This window comes from Vipera ursinii, assembly GCF_947247035.1.
Source record: "Vipera ursinii genome assembly, chromosome: 3".
Classification (NCBI taxonomy): domain Eukaryota; kingdom Metazoa; phylum Chordata; class Lepidosauria; order Squamata; family Viperidae; genus Vipera; species Vipera ursinii.
Genome location: NC_139516.1, coordinates 31099770 through 31116685, shown reverse-complemented (window position 1 = coordinate 31116685; position 16916 = coordinate 31099770).

The window sequence follows — 16916 nt, the reverse complement described above, 5'->3', positions numbered from 1 at the left end:
AGTTAAGGAAATGATTGGTCCATTAGTGGGGGGAAATGGCAAGAAGGTGACAAACAACAGAGAGAAAGCAGAACTATTTAACTCATTTTTTGCATCTCTTTACACAAAGGGAAAAAAACAGTTCAACCTACCAAAACCAGTGCCATAAAAAACAGAATAGAAATGCAAGTTAAGATAGGCAAGAAAATGGTAAGTGAGCACCTGTCCAGCCTAGACGAGTTCAAATCACCAGGACCAGATGGATTACACCCCAAGGTTCTCAAGGAACTGGCAGACGTGATCTCAGAACCACTGAACTATATTTTTCAAAGATCCTGGAGCACTGGGGAACTACCAGAGGACTGGAAGAGAGCTGATGTAGTTCCCATCTTCAAAAAAGGGAAAAAAATAAATCCAGGAAATTACAGACCTACCTATCAGCCTGACCTCAACACCTGGGAAGATTCTGGAAAAGATAATCAAACAACAAATCAGTGAACACCTTGATGCAAACAAAATCATCACTAAAAGCCAACATGGGTTTGTCAAAAACAGATCATGCCAGACAAATCTTATTACATTCTTTGACCAAGTGACAAAATTAGTGAACCAGAGGAATGCTGTAGATATAATTTACTTGGACTTCAGTAAGGCATTTGATAAAGTAGATCACAACCTACTACTTGATAAGATAGAAAAATGTGGGTTAGATAGCATCTCCACCAGATGGATTCGTAGCTGGCTGACAGGCCGTACTCAGTGTCTGGTCCTCAATGGAACTGCATCTACATGGAAGGAAGTGTGTAGTGGGGTGCCCCAGGGCTCTGTTCTGGGCCCAGTGCTCTTCAACATCTTCATCAATGATTTGGATGAGGGGATAGATGGGGAACTCATCAAATTTGCAGATGACACCAAGCTGGCAGGAATAGCTAATACTCCAGAAGACAGGCTTAAAATACAGGAGGATCTGGACAGACTCGAACATTGGGCGCTATCTAACAAAATGAAATTCAATGGTGAAAAAAGCAAGGTTCTACATTTAGGCAGGAAAAATCAAATGCACAGGTATAATACAGGTGGTACCTTGCTCAATAGTAGTAACTGAGAGGGATCTCGGAGTCCTAATAGACAATCACTTCAATGTGAGCCAGTAGTGTGCTGCAGCTTTCCAAAAAAGCCAACACAGTGCTAGGCTGCATGAACAGAGGGATAGAATCAAGATCACATGAAGTACTAATACCACTTTACAATGCCTTGGTAAGGCCACACCTGGAATACTTCATCCAGTTTTGGTCACCATGATGTAAAAAAGATGTTGAGTCTCTAGAAAGGGTACAGAGAAGGGCAACAAAGATGATTGGGGGACTGGAGGCTAAAACATATAGGGAACGGTTGCTGGAATTGGGTATGTGTAGTTTAACGAAGAGAAGGGTGACGGGTGACATGATAGCAGTGTTCCAATATCTCAGGGGCTGCCACAAAGAAGAGGGAGTCAAGCTATTCTCCAAAGCACCTGAAGGCAGGACAAGAAGCAACGGATGGAAACTAGTCAAGGAGAGAAGCAACCTAGAACCAAGGAGAAACTTCCTGACAGTTAGCACAATTAACCATTGGAACAACCTGCCTCCAGAAGTGGTGAATGCTCCAACACTGGAGGTTTTTAAGAGGAGACCGGACAGCCATTTGCCTGAAATGGTATAGGGTTTCCTCCCTGAGCAGGGGGTTGGACTAGATGACCTCCAAGGTGCCTTCCAACTTACTTACTATTATTATTATTAAGTGTGTAGAGATTTCTCCCTTCCCCCCATGTTTAACTACTATAAACCAAAAGTAATGATCAAATATTTTTCATGAGTTTTAACAAAATAATTGGATAATAGATTATGTAATATCATGACTTTTAATGTTATATGTAGAAAAAAAATTAAATTATAAATGCCACCATTCTCAAGTATACTATTTATCTGAGAGATTTTTATAAATTATATTAAGAGAAAAAAGTTCCAGGTTGTTGATTGTTTATATCTTAATACTTCCAAATTGTCTTTAAAGTCCAAATACCCCTCTAGATTTTGTTTGCTGCTTAGAAATTCTCCTAGAGCTGATATTATATCCTTAAGCATTTTATTTTGTGCCTTTGAGCAGTGTTTTATGAAATTTGGCCAAGAAAAAAGTATTTTATAAAATATGTATGGAGTTGTATTTCAAGATCCATTGAAAATATGTCTTAATTATTGCACAAGTTCAAAAACAATATGGCTAAAAATGCATTTTGAGACATGACAATATTTTTAAAGGGATTATCTCCATACCTGCTGCTCTGTGTTCTTTGAGAGCAAATAGATTATTGCTTCAAGTGAATAAACGAATTCCTTATTTCAGACAGTAGATGTGAAATACTGATTTTTGAACACTGGGTGGCAAACTTGCACCATTCCAAATAAAATTCCATCTTGGTGTAAAGTGGAATGAGGAGAGATAAATAATGTATTTTTTTTTAAATGTTGCTGAAATTTCTTAACATGAGTTATTTTTAAGAAAGACAAATTTTCCAAGTCCATTTCATTTTTTTTACTGCAGCATAATTTTAAATGGAGCACACTACTGTTTATCAAGCAATATGACACATAAGCACTAATTGTGACTTGGAGTTGCACATCCTCTATGGATCATTTGCATGATTACATACTGCCGTGGTCTACAGCTATTCTGATGGCTAATAAAGGAATGATATGCTCTAAAACAGTGGTTCTCAACCTGTGGTCCACGGGCTCTGGGTGGGGGGCCTGTTATAATGTCACAGGGTCCACGAAGGCTTGAAGAAATGTTATGATTTAAATCTTAAGTCTTGGTGATCCATGGCCATGGTCTGTGGCCACAAAAAGTATGAAAAAAAGGTTGAGAAACCACCACTCTAAAAACAAACCACATGATTTGTACATGTAATCTGTCTGCTGAGCAAGAATCATTATCAAAAATCCTTTGTCCCCCTGTTTGTGCCTACCAGTATATATAATCACTATTGGCTCCATAAGCAGTTCCTTCCCACCTGCCTTGGCGTGTTCACAGTGGGCGGTGAGCAGCACAGGGCCTGGCTTCCTGGGTGATCCTTCCCCCTGGACGCCAGGCCCTGCGCTGCTTGCCACCTCCTGTGAGTGTGCCGTGGCAAGTTCAGCTTCTTGTTAGCTTTGCCTTGCCCAGCCCAACCTCTCCATGCTGTGAGGAGAGTGCTGCACTGCCTGCCAAAACTGGGCAGGCTAGGGGCTGGGTAGCAGATGCCAACTCTCACTCCGCTCGTGGCATCCCTTCCCCTGGAGCCCACAGACCCGTGTATGTGAAGTGGGCAAGGGCAAATTGCTAGTCACCTCCAGCCAATGGTGTTTTTCTTTATTCCTCACGGAGGGTGACACTTCCCCAGCTTGCCTATTTTTCTCCCTCTCTCATCGCAAATATCTTCCTGCCACTCTGCTCTTAAGGCTGTGTGGCTCTTGTCCAGGAATTTACAGTGGCCTTTCAAGCCATGGCCACCAGCAGCACAGCCACCAGCCGTGCTGGCAGCCTCTCCCTCTCCCCTTGTCCCTCCCTGGGCACAGAGGGAGGAAGGAAGGAGATGGGAATGAGAAAGAGAGAGGAGGGAAGGAAGGAGGGTAGGGATGGAGGAAGGGAGGAAGGAAGGAGATTGGAATGGGAGGGAGGAAGGGTCTGAGGGAAGTCCTGCCTTAGTCCTACCCTGCTGCCCTTTTGCCATCCCCTTGCCCCCTCCTCCTGGCCTATCCTGGTTGTCTCCCATCCTATCACTAAGGATGCTTTGGTTATAATCACTATTTTTTTTCCAAACTATAGTCCACCCCCCTAAAAATCTGAGGGACAATGTACTGGCTCCCTGTTTAAAAAGTTTGAGGAGCCCTGTTTTAGACCATTCTTGGGGCCAAATAGAAAAGAGTCTGACTTGCAACAGACAAATGGTCATTTTATCAGTGATAGGTGCAGCTGACAAAATAAAATATAATAACATCCCTCACAGTGCAATTGACCTAATTCATATTGTATTACCATTCCTAACACTAAAGTAATTGCTGTGACCATGAAGGCATTGATATTTTTCCCTTAAGGCTTAAGTCTTGTCCATTATGTTGCCATCTTCTTGCAAATCTTCCATATCATAGCATTTTTCACATATGGAGCTGAACCAACCTTCCTTCCTTCCTTCCTTCCTTCCTTCCTTCCTTCCTTCCTTCCTTCCTTCCTTCCTTCCTTCCTTCCTTCCTTCCTTCCTTCCTTCCTTCCTTCCCTCCCTCCCTCCCTCCCTCCCTCCCTCCTTCCCTCCCTCCTTAATAGTAACAGAGTTGGAAGGGACCTACTTGCTGTCTGCCTGCCAGCCTGCCTGCCCGCCTGCCTTCTGTTTCATCCTCTTCCTTTTGCCCATTTCCATGCATTCGTTCACTTTTCCTACCTCTTTCTTCTCCAGTCACTTTCTTTGCCTCATCTGAGCTGGACTTCAGGGCATCTTTATCTTTTTAATGTCAAATATACCTGCACCAACAGTAAATTTCCTATAGATGTCACTCTTCTCCCAGCCAAATTTTAGAGTCTCTCACTTTAGACCTGGGATTATGCCTGTCTATATGGTACTGCTGCATATTTCCAGCTCACAAGACTATGTTATTATAGGCATCAGTTAATTACCTGAACATTAATGTGAACATAAGGCTTCTCTCAGCAGAAAGTTCATCCCCATGATAACAGTCTTTGAGGTATGTTGAAAGGCAATTAAGATTTTTGACAGCGAAGATTTCTGAGCAACTGCTGTGGAATTTGGTCTCGTAAATCTTTTGATAAGCTGAATGACAGATGAAATTTTTGGTTAATCCAGACAGCTAGTCTGTATGTAATTTTTCCCTTGAATTACAGAGCACATGGGAAGGTAATGTGGGTTTTTAGACATGTTTCCCATGTGCCCAAATAAGGATTTGTGATGCCTGACAAGGCTTGTCTTCTTTGGACACTGTGTTTATTGTAAAAGTTTGGAAATTCAAATTGTTGTTACTTTATTTTGCACTCTATAAAAATATAGCAATACACTACACATGGCAATTCTGAGAGCATTTATGAGGTTTTGGTGTGCAGGGAGAACATCACACTATCCTCTGTCAATGAAGCAAGAAAGGGGAAACTGTTCAAACTAAATCACTTTGACTCAATATTTTGAATTTGGTTTATGACCATGGTAGGTATGAAGAAACCTTGATGTATGTCCACATAAAGGAAAACTTTAATCTGTCAGAGAGTAAATGCTTTTCCTACTTTATCTCTCTGATTCACCATATAGTATTACATGTACATTTATGATAAAACTTGTCCTCTATTTTGGATGACCAGTCTTGAATAAGTGCAGCTCAGTAGACAGGCTGTCTTGTTTTGAGTCTCATATAGTGGTACAAGAGATATAATCACATGGTCCTGGTTCAAAAGCCAGTACAAATAGTCATTGGGTTACAAAGGCAATTGGGACTGGAATTTCCACTGCTAAGCAAGTAGTCATAAAACTTGTCATCATACAATCACATTGCTCAGCAATGACAATCCTGGCAGTCTGGTAGCTGACATAACCCCAGGACTGAATGGGCCTTAAGTGGGAAAAAGGCAGTAGTTCCAGGCCAACAGACCAGCAGATGAGAGCTGTGGATGAGAACAATGAGTGGGTGGTTGAATGCAGATGCTACACAGTGTGGGCACTGCAAGCAAGTGCCATCAGGGGTGGGTGCCACTGGCAGTGCTACAAACATAGGTGAGTGGGTGGGGGCTGCAAGCAGGAAGGCAGGCAAAAGTGGGAGTGAATTGCGACCTTCTGCTGGCTTCCCCATTGACTTTGCTTGTGAGAAGCTAGCAGGGAAGTTTGCAAATGACATTCAAATCATGATCACATGGCAGGGCTCTGTGATGGCTGCAACTTTGCTGATTAATTATACATGCCCCTTGTTCACAGTCTTTGTTACTTTGATCAGTGAGCAGAGGGTGATAAACTGAGGGCTGTCTGTACAAATATTTACAGAAAAATAGGAAAACAAGAGCATCATAATTTTTCAGTTCAGAGTTGAAGGCAAAACCTATTCACAAATCACAGCTGAACCATGAAACCAGGTTTACAGACTACAATAGCTTGGTTCACATATCAGAGCAAATCAAAATCAAATAAACCATGCGACAGCAGGCCAGATACTTTGGCTTTTCACAAACATATTAGTACCAATGGTCCAACAGAAGCAGCCAGAAATGACACTTTAACTGTAATAACTTTTTCATAAAGAAAAAGAGCCTTGGTGGAGCAGTGGGCTAATGCCTCCTTAAGTAACACCAGCTGCCTTCAATTATTGCAGGTTCGCATCCCACCAGGCTCAAGGTTGACTCAGCCTTCCATCCTTCCGAGGTAGGTAAAATGAGGACCCAGATTGTTGGGGGCAATAAGCTGACTTTGTAATAATGCCGCTTGGGGGGGGGCGGGCGGGCGAAAGCCCTAATAATAAGCAGGCATATACATAAAATGAAGGCTATTGCTAAGCACATTGATTTGTGCTTAGATTGTAAGCTGCCCTGAGTCTTCGGAGAAGGGCGGGATATAAATGGGATTAAAATAAAAATAAAGGGTTGGTTTTGCAAAAGGAGAAGAAGAAGCAGGAGGAGTAGGAGGAGAAAATAATATTTCTGCTTTTCTCTTCACATTTCTCTTAAAGAAATATTAACAAGGAACCATAGCAGTTTCCTGCAATCTTGACCCTTAATTGGTTAATTCTGAGCTCAGCACCATTTCTTAATTTGTTGTCTGTAGGAAAACAGCTCTTTATTTGTGGATATTTTTAGGCTCCCTTCAGATCTGGATGGCATTCACAGCTACCAGATATTGCTTGTTTCCTATAGGCTGTAGGTGGCACTACAATTACCACAATGCAGAAGGGCACATTGTTGTTGTTTTAATTTATCTTTCATTGTTCCCAACTACATTTATGAATATGACATAGCTATGGGAATGACAAACCAAACTAATTAAGCAGTATGTTTTGAAATCATATTTAGTACTGAAATGCTTCCATCAGGATGCTATTTATTTAATTTCACATATGAATTATTGTAGAAAGTTAGTTAAACATTAGTTTGTAAAAAAACATTTTAAAAAGGAGTAATTTTTTTAAAAAAAGCAATAAATATAAATACATATAATAATGTAACATAATATTATTTATTTGTCTACCTTTCTATTTGACTATTCCTATCCATAATTGGACTCAAAATGAGGTCAGAATTATTGAAATATCTGTAAGTAGTGGAATGTCAGATGGACCATTAATGAGGATGCTCCAGATCAAGAAGACTTCTCTCTTGTACCACTTGCCCCACTTCACTTGATAGGAAAACTCCTAGTAAAGCGTCTAATAATGACCAAAATGTACAGTATAAGCAGAATATAAACTACTAAGACAATCTGTGCTATTTTCCTGCAGATCAGATGTTCTGTGAGATTTCAAAAGATACAGAAGCAGCATAGAGACACACTTCAAAAGAACCATTTGAGGATAATTCCATGTTGATGTCTTTAAAACGAGTGAACAATCAGCAGTAATTCCAGAGAATACATACTTGAATTAAGCTGTTTGTCTAGTGTCATCCAGGTGTAATCCTGTTATCAATACCTGCTTAGAAAGTTGCTACATCGTTTGAGCTTCACCCTGCTCATTTGTAGAGTCCTTGCAGTATCTGGAACTCTAAAGCATTTTCAGTGCCTCTTAAAGGGATATTAATTTTTCATGAATTAGAATGTTTTAAACATGTCTTATTACAGGAGAGAAATTCACCAGTCATCTCTGTTAATTAAAAACATTTTCCCTTCTTTTGAATTCGAGAGAGAGATAGAGAGAGAAACAAATTTGATTCAACAATGGGAAAGGCAAAAGGATATTTTTTCAGCTAATATAACTATAGCTATATAGTAATATAGTAATTTTTAGCATTCTGTTCATCCATTTGGTCTTTTTTCCTGATTTAGGGCAGATGGCATGTGTGTCTGATGCCCCAGGTTAACTTAAGAATTGTTTTGTCCCTGAACTTCTGTTTCATTAAAATTCAACTTCAGTGAGAAACTTTTAAAAATGGCAACAAAGTTTTCAGTGGGTCTTTGCTGTCGGCTAGTAGGCATTTGGAACTTCCCAGTCCAGACATGGCAGTTCTATGATTATAAGCCAGAATCAACTGAAATAGTAGTAAAAGCAACATGATAAAATAATAACACATCTATAAATTTAAAAACTGTGCAAATAAGATCTATGCATGTCTCACTCTTTGGCTTCTACCTGCAAGTAATGTCATTCTTTTCCAAGCACAATTCTCCTAGGCTTTGTTTAGCAGCATTTATTGAGAAGAAAGGTATAACATTACTTTTTCTCATCTAAAACTGATATATCCCCAAAGTGTAGTAGGGTGGTGATTTCTTTATTTTAGTTTTAGCTGCCTTCCTGCAAGTGGATGAATGAGCAGATCTTTTCACTCATAACAAATAGTAAGTAGCTGTTTATATAATGATCTCCTGATTTTTTAAATGTTTGGGAACCAATAATTACAGCATACCTTGCAAAACCTGTAAGACTGATACTCCTTCTTCCCCATGCTATATGCCCATGTCTTCTGAGATTGGTTATGACCACCTATTTTTGTTATGTATGCAGGCACCTGCATAGCAACAGCCACCAGGGGGCATTGGCCTGAACGGGTTTTGGTGGGAAACCCAGTTTTCGGCAGGAAACCTAGGGCCAACCCCATTGGCTGTCCGCTTACCTGGCTAGGTATTTAAGGAGGCCAGGTAACCCTCATTCCCCAGTACGCTACCCCCCCAATAAAGAGCTGAACACGTACTCCGGCTGGCGTCTCTTCCTTGCGTCGGCGACGAAGGTGGGATTTGCTGCCGACAAAGAGCTGAAGTCACTTGGGGAGCGCCCTGCACGCTGAAGGAAGGAGGAATCTTCCCTTCCTCCCAACACGACCGCCAGCCAACCGGACCACGCCGGTCACCGCAATCCGTGACGCAAGACCCGAACAGCACCGCGATGGCAAGGGCCGGACAACCCCGTGAATTCGACACCCGCCACCCCGAGACATGGGCCTGGTACCTGGCTCACACCGAACTGTACATGCGGTTCAACCAGATCTCGGAGGACGGCGCAAAGGTGGCAGCCCTGCTCTGCATCGGGGTACCTGCACTCCTAGAGATCGCCGCAAACCTGTTCACCCCAGAAGCCTTCAATACCGTTGTATACCGGGACCTCATTGCCAAGCTCAACACCAACTTCCGGCCCCGGCGCTCCAAAGTGGCCACGAGCTCACAGTTCGAAAAAAGGGACCAGCGCCCCGATGAGTCCGGTGCCGAATTCCTCGCCGCCCTACAAGAAGCCGCTGTTGCCTGCAAGTTTTCGAACTTGGAGGAGCGGCTACAGGACCGGCTGGTTTGCGGCCTACGAGACAGGCGGCTGCAAGAGCGCCTGTTCGAAAGAGAGGAGGTTTCGCTCCAGGAAGCCGAAGATGCCATCCTGGCCCACGAAGTGGCCTGCGGGGCTGTCCAAGCAGTCCAGAAGACCTGGACCGGCAGCCAGGCAGCCAGCATCCACCAGCAGGTTGCCACAGCCGAGGACGAGCAGAGCATCGACCTCCTCCAGCGGAAGTTGACCCCCAACCAGCAAGGCAGACGTCCAGACAAGCCCAGGCCTCCTAGCAATGCCACCAACCCTCAGAAGTACGCAGGGTGTGGTGGAAACCACGTGCACAGCCTCTGTAAGTTCCAGGCGGCCACGTGTCGGGCCTGCAAGAAAACAGGCCACATAGCCGCGGTCTGTCATAGCCGCCGCCCCCAAGAGGAGATCCATGAGCTGCAACTGGAGGAATCATCGTTCGAAGCTACTGGGGCCCCAACCAAAATGTGAATTGGCTATGTTGAGAGCCGACTGGTCATTAACCACACGGGTAGCCGCTGGCTGCTCAAACCCAAAATTAGATTAACAATCTGCTTGCAAGGCGTTCCTTGCAGCATGGAGCTTGACTCTGGATCAGCAGTCTCAATCATTTCAGATGAGACCCTTAACTATATTAATAGCTGGAGCAAGCAGCAGATTAAATTACGGCCAACAAATTTAACCCTGACCGATTTTCAGAATTCACTGGTCAAGGTAAAGGGGGAGGCTACCATTTCGGTGGGGTTTAAGGGTCGCGAAGAGCACCTGGAGGTTGTAGTGGTAGAGGGCCGGAGACCCAGCCTGGTCGGTCTAGACTGGTTTGAGGCCCTGGGAATCACAGTCTCCGGGATCCACCGGATCCAGGGAGACTCCATCAAGGCCGTCTGCAAGGAGTTTGCAGATGTCTTCGATGGAACGCTGGGCAGGTACACAGGGCCCCCCATCTCGTTCAAGCTTAACTCGAATGTTCCCCCTGTTAGGGTCCGGCCGCGGCGAGTCCCCTTCATGCTCAAACACAAAATCGAGTGCGAACTGGATAAGCTGGTGGCCCAGGGAATCTTAGAGCCCGTAGATGGGGGGAGTGGGAAACCCCAATCGTCACCCCCCTCAAATCCAACGGGGAAATAAGGATCTGCGCCAACTACAAGTGCTCAGTGACTTATGACTGTTTTTCACACTTGATGACAGTTGCAGCATCTTCATGGTCATGTGATAAAAATTTGGGCACTTGGCAACTGGCATATATTTATGACATTTGCACTGTCCCAGGGTCATGTGGTCACCTTTTGTAATCTTTCCAGCCAGCTTCTGACAAGCCAAGTCAGTTTTACTTAATGTTTGCACAATTCACTTAGGAACTGCAGTGATTTGCAAAAGTTGTAAAATGGGAGAAAACTCACTTAACAACTGACTTGTTTAGCAATGGAAGTTTTGGGCTCAATTGTGTTCATAAATCAAGGACTACCAGTATACCGGGAATTACTCTTCTTATTCCAAAAGATAACAGAAACCAACATAGATTTGGGGAACAAGCATAGCCTCTATCATGGGGAATATGTCATCATTCTTTTGCTCATGTTAAAAATTACCTGAGCTGTTCCTGTACTTCTCCTTCTTCTATCCCACCACCACAAACTCTGTTTTCTTGAAATGTCACTATCCTCTTCCCATCCTGATAAGGTAGGAAAAAAATAACCCTTTACTCATGATAGTGATTCATTACTTTGGTACCCTTGGCTTAAAAACAGAAAAACTCTAGCGATACAGAAGAGATATAGACAACTCTTTATATCCATTTAGTGGGCCATCAGATGTTAGCAAGACAGATGTGATATATCTAAGAAATAGTGCAGTTGAGAGGTAGGATCACCAGCATGCCGATATCAATACACTCTGTGTCTCTCATTTCTCTTAATAGTTTTATGTACGTTGAAATAATATTGAAAGATATGATAGATTTCTGTGGAACTGCAAGAGCACAAGGGTGGTTCTCTCCTTGCCAGTTATTTTGCTGTTTGCTCAGGCACCGCTCTCATATCTAATCCTGGAAAAAGCATCTCTGGTTGTCAAGTATTTACCTGACCATGTGGCAATCTGAACAATAATTGTTTATCATGCTAGATTGGATCAAAAATTGTCTTCCTGTAAATAGGAGAGCAAATTCTGATTGTGGAAGGCATGATAGGGAATCTATAGGTATGAAATATGTATATGTGGCAGCTTATCCATTTCTTATACTGCACTGCACATTTCTTATACAGTTTTGTAGAATGTGAGATGCTGAAGGAAGGGAGAAGCCCAACCTCAGTCATATTTATTCCAAGTCCTTGATGGCATATATTTTCTCCTTAAACTTTGTTTTCAAGTATGTGAAAGTGTTTCTGAGAGTATTTCTAATAATATGAAAAGTGCATTCTTCAGTTTCTCTGCTTAAAGTTGGATCTTTGTATACATTTATTTTTTCCAGTGTTATGTACTAGAAGAACTGAGGCAGTACTGTAGTAGGTGTTTTAAGGGTTTTGTTGTTACTTTTCACCAGAATTCTATTTAGTTTGTTGTGACCTATTTTGATCTTTTATAATATTTATCTCTCGGTTTACAGTGCAATAGTTTCTCTCAGGAAACTGGAACAAAACTACTTTTGAAATAGGACAGTTCTGAACAAATTGGTTAATACTGCTTACAAGTTAGGACTGGATGAATGTGATCTTGTTAGATCTGACAATTTCCAGAGGGGATACCTGAGTTAGTTCACTGCATTAAAATCAGCAGAATGTCTTCTGAAATTTTAAACAGATGAATATATTTATGATGGCATAAGCTTTCATGGGCTGCATTATGTTGAGATGCAAGTGGGGTTAAAGAGAGGTGAAATGCAAAATGCAATTACCTACATTTAATTTCACTGACCCATGCTTTACTACTTAAACCTTGCCTTCGATATGCATTTAAGTGTATGTACACACACATACATACACATTCATAACTTCATGGTGAAGTAGGCTGTGGTCCATGAAATTTAACCATAATAAATTTATTATTCTTTCAGATGTTCACCTGACTTTGTTCTTACAGTTGACAGTATATGCTGTGCTAGGGCAGTTGTTTGGTTCATTTTTGCAAGCATTGGTACCCTTTATGTTTATTATATATTTCAATAGTTTATTAGTTATATTTACACAGCAGGGATGAAATTTTTACTTTTTTATTTGAACTGGCCAAATGTGCCACTCATATTTTCTCAGCTGAAATTTCTCATGGTGTTGGAGTTTTTGTTTCAGAACCCTAAAATGGTTTGAAAAAAAGAAGTAATCAGATATAATGCCCATACCTGATTATGGAGCATGTCTCTGCATGCTTAATTTTCCAATTTATTTTGTTCTCAATCTTTATTCAATCTCTTTCCATTGCAGGTCCATTTACAAGCTACACTCGTTCCCCTCCACAGAAACAAAATTTGCAAGGTGTACATAGTAGATGGACCAAACCCCCAACTTAGTATAAGGGTTCATACACATCCTCCTTTACAAAGACAAAATAAAACTGACCATATGTTGTTTTTCTCAGAGCACCTTGATCAAATCTGACAATGACTTGTAGGTAAAAGACACCATTTGCTAGCCATCTGTCCAAGCAGAGTTTTGCCATATACAATTGGCAGAAGCCACTTGATCCTTTTAGCTGAACACTATGTGGTGTCAGAGATTGCTTACAGCTGTAAAATATGATGAGGCTTTCTCTTTCCAGTCATTTTTTCAGGATAATACTGAAAAATTGGGTGCTGTAGAAATGTGACATTTGCCAGAGGGTAAGCAAAATGCAGCAGGAGCTAAGCTAGATTTGCCAGGACTGAATGCTAATCAGGGAAATTGGTTCATAAGAAAGAGAACCTCAGAGTCCATTCTCCTTCTATCTCATTAGGTTACTTTGTGATAATGAGATATTAGCAGGATGTATATCAAAGCAGGCTGCCTGAGTAAAGAATTTCTTGAGTAAGCCATTAGCCAGAATCTAACCAAAGCTCCTATAAATCTGACAATACTTTACTAAAGTTAGGTAGGTTCATAAAAATAGTTCTTACTGATGTATGTATCTATTTTAATATTACTATATATCTATTCCTGAAATCTCCAAGCCTTCTTCCCCTGTGAGACATTTTTTTTTCTTTCACCCTCTAGGTACTTCAGTACTTCTTTATTCCTGGTGACTTCACATAGTGAATACCAGAAAAAAAGCTACCTTGGCACCTGTAGGACTTCCCTCTTGCAGTGTACTCCTTCCTCATAACTCCAACAAACCTAAGTGTATGGGTGTGGCTTCTATGTTTGAGTTGGGAAATCCACAGTTGGAAAAATCCAGAGGACCAAAAGATGACAGCAAAAAGATTAGATGACAGCTTCTCCAGCAACATATGAAGAACGGTTGCAGGACTTGGGTTTGGCTAGTCTAAAGAAAAGAAGAAATAGGGGTGACCTGATAGCAGTATTCCAATATTTGAGGGGCTGCCACAGAGAAGAGGGGGTCATGTTATTCTCCAAAGCACCAGAGGGCAGAACAAGAAACAATGGTTGGAAACTGATCAAAGAGAGAAGCAACCTGGAATTAAGGAGAAACTTCCTAACAGAGAGGACAATTAACCAGTGGAACAGCTTGCCTTCAGAAATTGTGGGTACCCCATCACTGTAGGTTTTTAAGAAGAGACTGGACAGTCACTTGTCTGAAATAGTATAGGTTTTCCTGCTTGAGCAGTGGGACTGGAAGACCTCCAAAGTCCCTTCCAGCTATATTCTATTCTATTCTATTCTATTCTATTCTATTCTATTCTATTCTATTCTATTCTATTCTATTCTATTCTATTCTATTCTATTCTATTCTATTCTATTCTATTCTACTCTACTCTACTCTACTCTACTCTACTCTACTCTACTCTACTCTACTCTACTCTATTCTATTCTATTCTATTCTATTCTATTCTATTCTATTCTATTCTATTCTATTCTATTCTATTCTTTTTGTCCTCCTCCTTCCTGCTTGTAAAGTGATGAAAGAAAATACATGCTGTATATGGGCTGTAAAACTCTGGGCAACCACTAGAACAGTTCTACCTTATTGCTGCCATGTAATGGTTTTCTGCACTTTTTTTGCAGTAAAAGATTTTCAGGTGACTGAGTGGATGGTCTGAGTGGTAAGGGAGAATGCTGTGTGCATGGATGCATACAATCTGAAGGGATGTACGGAAAAAGCCTACTCTGAATTCAGTAGTGGAGCACGAGAAGGGAAGATATATTCTGCATTTAGAACATGAGAAATCTGTCACTAAAATGAACACTGACTTGATGGTGCTTAGTCAATCATCATTGTATAAGTATATTTTGTGGAGACTAATTTTCATTGGGTTCTTGTAGAGAAACCCAAGAATTATACTATGTATCTCCTTTATTGTTATATCTTTTCAAAAATCTAGACTTTGCTGCCAATCATATAGATAATGATTATTTTTTCAGGGGTAGGGGTTGGGAACTTAATTGAACTCAAACAGGTTCATTACTAATTTCCTGCATTGCCATAGTATGTTTATCCTTGTTTTTAGTTAATATTTGGTTTGTGTGAGTTTTTTAAGTTAGGTGTCCAGGGTGTAGTTTGCAAGTGGACAGCCATGTAAATCAATCAATCAATCAATCAATCAATCAATCAATCAATCAATCAATCAGCAAGCATTCAGATTGATCCCATGTGTCCTTTTCAGAATTGTTTGAACAGGGGAATATAACTAAAATTAGGGACTTTCAGAGTGCAAGGCTGAAAGAAAGCAGAGAGAATGGGGCTATAAAAAGAGTGGACGTTCATGGTAAAGTCTAAGCCATTGGTTTCCTTTTGGAAAAATAAACAATCTACCACTTAAAATGTGTAAATGTAAATGTAATTTGCTCTGAGCCTTTGTATGAGGCAGCCTATAAATCTAAGTTCCCTCTGGTTTTATATATAATATATTCTATATTCTTTGTCATGTTTAATGGGCTTTAATTTGCTTCTAATATTAGCATGAAGTTTATTATGTGTGCTAACCTGATTGTACTTTACCACTTCCCATATCATTTATTTCCCTGCCTGCTTAAAAAAGAAAGATGGATTTTGAATGGAAGTGGTTTAGATTCAAATGTGCATGCTGACACATGCACTGTGTAGCACTGAATTTAATACAATTTAAACTAGAGGTGACATTTTTACTGGTAAAGCAAATTGTGGAGTTGCTGTATCCATTTTAATGGTTCTAACAATGTCGGTTCTTAAATTCTGCCTCTCTATAATCTGAACACCTTTCTTCTTCCTACATTATTCAAGCAAATGAAAATATTTGCTTGTGGAGTGTTTTGTTCCCATGTCTCCAAAGTGATGCTATTCTCTTGAGCCAAACTCTAGGGACACACATACTATTAGCATTCTTATGGACACACAAACATCTGAACCAAATGTGTGCTTTTCTAGTTTATTTGCTTTAAAAAGGAATTTCATTTTTCTCCTTTGCTACTTATTGGCCCTGCACCTAAAATTGCAGCATGGTTAACAATCCTCAAAATAGGCTTCCGGTTTGCATGCGTGGTGCTTTCGGACATTCAGGAACACCTCTCTCTCTGCCGTCCAAATCTTCTTCATTGGAGGACCCTGAAAAGGGTCAAAAGTTTTCCTGGAGGGGTGACCACCACAAGGAGGCCCTCCTTGTGATTGTGGAAGGGCAGCAGCCCTCCACTTGAATCCGGAGCAGCTCCTTTGGCCCGAAGAAGAAGAGATCCGCCATCAAGATGGCCTATCATTAAGCCGTTCCCTGCCGAAAGCCAAAAGCACCATCTAGCACAACAAAGCAATCTGGAGGACCTGGGTGAGACCTTACCTTTCTCATCTCCCTATCTGCCTTTCTGTGAGACTTTTCCAAAAAAATTCTCCTTTTTTTGAAAAAACGGCATTTGTATACTTGGGGAATAACATTTTAAGCCTTAAAGTGTCGAAGAAAAAAACACCAAATGATTAAGCAAAGAAATTAAGCAATCTTATTTCTACTTATTAAAAAGCTCCTATTTTTGGTGGGGATCTACTACCCTATTTTCTCTTTAAGATGTGAATTTAGGAAAAAAGAATGGACTAATTATACAAAAGCTTTATATTAATTTGGGAAAAAAAGAACTTCACAACTTATTCTATATGCTATTGATGACATCTTGTGGCTAAACTTGGAATAGCAAGTAAACCTTTTGCCTGTTGTGGGAGCTGACTGAATAACAGAGCTGTCCTTGACACTATCTTCAAAGATAAGTGTGGGAACATCTGGCACTGAAAACAACTTTTAGGAACATTGGAGGTGGAAAATTATTGACTCCTATTAAAATAGCCTCCATGGAAGACTTAGCTGTAAATACCAATGAAATGGATGACTATATCCCACTACTTAAT